The following is a 3,915-nucleotide window of genomic DNA, read 5'->3' as shown; positions in this document are numbered from 1 at the left end:
TCAGAGCCATGTTTCTCCATCCGTGGTTGTGGAAACCTCGGAGGCTGAATCCTGGACACTGCCATTAACTGTGATCCTAGACCCTAAGGAGGTGGCAACAATACCTTCTTCATATAATCGTTGTAAAAATTATATGAGATAATGTGCATGAAGCATTTAACAGAACACTCCGCACATAGGAATCACTTAATAGCAATTATTTTTACATAGATTTTTCTCAGATTCTGGAAGCTATCTGTGGCATCAAAAAATCCTGTGAACTACACACTTAGAACAGTGATTTTTCAACTGGAGCAGTTTTGCCCCTCTTGTTCCCAGAAATTTTCATTTTGCTGAATGGGGCACATTCAGCAATGTCTGGATACATTTTTGTTGTCATAATTTGGGGGTGATGCTACCTGAATCTAGTGCTTAGAGACCAAAGAGCTGGAGTTGAAAAACTGTGGTCTAAAAGTAAGGGCATGGGGACTTCCCTGGTGGTCCAGTGGCTAAGACACTGTGCTCCCAACTTAGGGGACCCAGGTTCAATCCCTGGTCAGGGAACTAGATCCCACATGCCACAACTAAGAGTTTGTCTGCTGCAACTAAAACCCCACATGCTGCAATTAAGACCTGGCACAACCAAATAAATAAATAAATAAATATCAAAAAAAAAAAAAAGTAAGTGCATGAAAAACTGACTTAGTCAGGTCTTAAGCCAGCCTCAGGGTTCTATGAGTACTTGAGAGGTTACTTGTCATCTTAGCATTTAAATTGAAAGAATGAAAGAGAATTGCCACCTTCAAATATGTTAAGAATCTAAGTGAGGTTTCTACAGGGACTTCAGCCCTGCAAGGAAGTTAGGCAGTAACTGGTCAACCTACCCAAATTAGCTCCCTTTGCACCCCGTCCTGTCGCCCACATCTCAGCACGCTGTGTTTTGTCTCTGATGTACCATTTGTGCTCCATGATTATTGCCCTCGTATTATGTGCTTCACTCTGCTCTGCTTTCACTAGAGATCTTGACAAGAGATCGTCCATCTGCCTGTGTCCCTCCTGCCTAGCCCTGTGCCTGGCACAGACGGAAGCTTCTGAATTATCTATTTATGCCGGGCTTTTCTCTTAGATATGGATGAGACATGCCAGGCAGTTTAATATACCTGTTCTCCTGGTCTCTCTGTCTGTTTTTAAAGACTTGAGACCAAAACAGAAAAAACAAAGAAAAAAACTTTGAGTTCAGGGTTATTTTGGAATCTCATAAGGATTTCCAGAAATGGGATGAGATTTAAAAAAAGGAGAAATTATACACATGAACTCCTACAATGGGCATCACAGAAACATGGTAAAGACAGCAGCCTATGGTACTTGTGTTAAGAAAGAGAGAAAGACTCTGGGATTTCCCTGGTGGTCCAGTGGCCAGGACTCCATGCTCCCAATTCAAGGGTTTGATCCGTGGTCAGGGAGCTAGATCCCACGTGGCACAACTAAGAGTTCACATGCCATGACTAAAGATCTTACATATGGCAACAAAGACCCAGTGTAGCCAAATAAAATATATTTTAAAAAAGAAAGAAAGAAAGACTCCAGGGTCAGACAGAACTGGGTCCCAATTAGCATCACTATTCATTAGCCACGTGACTTTAGCAAGTTATCCCGCTGCTCAAAGTCTTGGTATTTGCACCTTTAAAGTGGGACTATCATTAGACTGACCTTTGAAGGTACAGTATTCTGAGGATAAAAGGAGAGGGGGTAGCTATCCCTTCTCCAGCAGATCTTCGCAACCCAGGAATCGAACTGGGGTCTCCTGCATTGTAGGCGGATTTTTTACCAGTTAAGCTACCAGACTATCATTCAACAAATATCAACTGTGAGCCAGTGCTGTAGAGCATCTTGCTAAGCATTCATGCATAGTCAGATTCAACCAACCCTCAGATGGAAAATAATCAGAAAAAATTCTAGAAATTTCTTCAAAACAAAACTTGAATTTGCCATTCTTGTGGTAACTATTTATATAGCATTTACCTTGTACTTGCAGCTATTTACATAATGGTTGCTATGTATTAAATATTATAAGTCATCCAGGGATGTTTCAACACTTCCCTGGTAGCTCAGGTGGTAGAGTCTGCTTGCAATGCAGGACACCCGGGTTTGATCCCTGGGTTGGCAAGATTCTCTGGAGGAGTAAATGGCAACTCACTCCAGTATTCTTGTCTTGGAAATCCCATGGACAGAGGAGCTTGGTGGGCTGTAGTCCATGGGGTCACAAAGAGTCAGACATGACTGAGCGACTTAGCACCACCACCAGGGATGTTTTAATGTACTCAAGAAGATGTGTTGTGGGTTATATGCAACTACTATGCCATTTTATATAAGGGACTTGAGCATCCGTGGATTTTGATATCTGAGGTGGGTCCTGAAACAAATCTCCCTCGAATACCAAGAAACAACTGTAAACATTTGACACACACCTGGCATAGAGTACTTGGCAGTAGGCATGAGTGTGTAGGTATGCTCTGTCGACCGTCTCACAGATAAGCTAGGTTCATCAAATCCCTAGCGGGAATCCCTGTCTTCTGCAGCTCATTGACATCTCTTGGGCAAGAGCAATGATGACTTGAGGATCATGCCATCTTAGTGCCCAGTGATGTTGGGCTTAGTAAAAAGAAACCAAACAGGGCTTAAAATAGTTTGTCAGCAAATTAAAGTGCTCTCTGCCAACTTTTTAAAATTAAATGGGAAGGACACATAAAAGTAGTCTGGGAAAATAAACTACTACTTTAAGAAATCAAAGAAAAGTGTTTTTGACAGATATTGCTGTGTTAGTTACAATAGCTGAAAAGTTAACCCAACCTCAATATACAAGGAAATGGATGATCATTTGGGAAACTGGGAGAGTCATTGTGATAGAATTCTTACCATTAGTAAATTAAAATTACATAAATCTTTGGAAGATATACCAAAAAAATTTATGTGTACAATCCTTACATGAAACTCTAGCACTTTAGTCAAATTGCCTAAGATAAAATGCAAAAAATGAATAGAATTATATTTGCACTGTGCATTTGCTATTCATTTTTTCCCAAAATCTTTCTTAATGCTGCAAATCTTCTTTCTAGTTAAAATATAATATCTATAATAATAATTCAATGCTTTACTGTAGTGCTAGATTAATGACTAGGAATTTTCCTATTTTGGAAAAAAGAATAATCCAAAAAAGGTCCCAGAAAGGGAGAAATGAAGAAAAACACATTGGAAAAATTAAATATGGTCAGTGGATAAACTGTAATTACCTCGTGCCTGGCAGTTTGAACCAGAATGCTATGCAGATGGTCATTTGCATGCTTAACTACAGAGAAAAGAGGCAGGTACTTTATCTGGGAGGGGAAAAAGGAAAAATATATACTTTGAAAGTAAGGATTCACTGGGTAAGTTTTTATCTATCCTCAGACTTGAATCCTTTTAGTATAGTCAGATCCTGGGCTAAGGCTGCTCCTCAGAAAGCAAATCAAAATGTTCAGATGCTCACGTGTTAGGGTCAGAAAGACTTTGTCCCCAAGTCCCTGCCTTACCTTTTGCTAGGTGTTTGTCTTTAAGCAGCAAGCTTGACTTGTCTGAACTTCCTTTTCTTCATTTGTAAAATGAAAATAGCATTTCCTTCTCCATAGGGCTATTTTAAGGATTAGATTTTAAACTAAATTAAAAGTATACACTCAACACCTAACACTGGTAAGTACTTTGTCAGCACCTATTAATTATGGTATTAATATTACTGCTCCAATTGATTGTTCTCGCTCTCTGTTTCATTCCTATCTGTGAGCCAGGGAGTGTTTGGATGTGTTTGGGGTGTGTCGATGAAGAACTCTGTTTTGGCTTTATCCTCCACTCCAAAACTCAGACTCCCAGACTCTGAGTTTCTTCCCAATGCTAATTGCTGCT

The 3,915-nt window shown here is 39.9% G+C and overlaps 1 non-coding gene across 1 annotated transcript; it reads left to right on the top strand.

Moving 5' to 3' along the window:
* The first annotated feature begins 470 nt into the window (after positions 1-470).
* On the top strand, positions 471-543 carry TRNAG-CCC (transfer RNA glycine (anticodon CCC)). The gene has a single exon. It is a non-coding gene; the product is annotated as a tRNA-Gly (tRNA).
* The last annotated feature ends 3,372 nt before the right edge of the window (positions 544-3,915 follow it).

This window comes from Dama dama, chromosome 4, assembly GCF_033118175.1.
Source record: "Dama dama isolate Ldn47 chromosome 4, ASM3311817v1, whole genome shotgun sequence".
NCBI lineage: Eukaryota > Metazoa > Chordata > Mammalia > Artiodactyla > Cervidae > Dama > Dama dama.
This window is presented reverse-complemented; position numbering and strand designations above follow the sequence as displayed.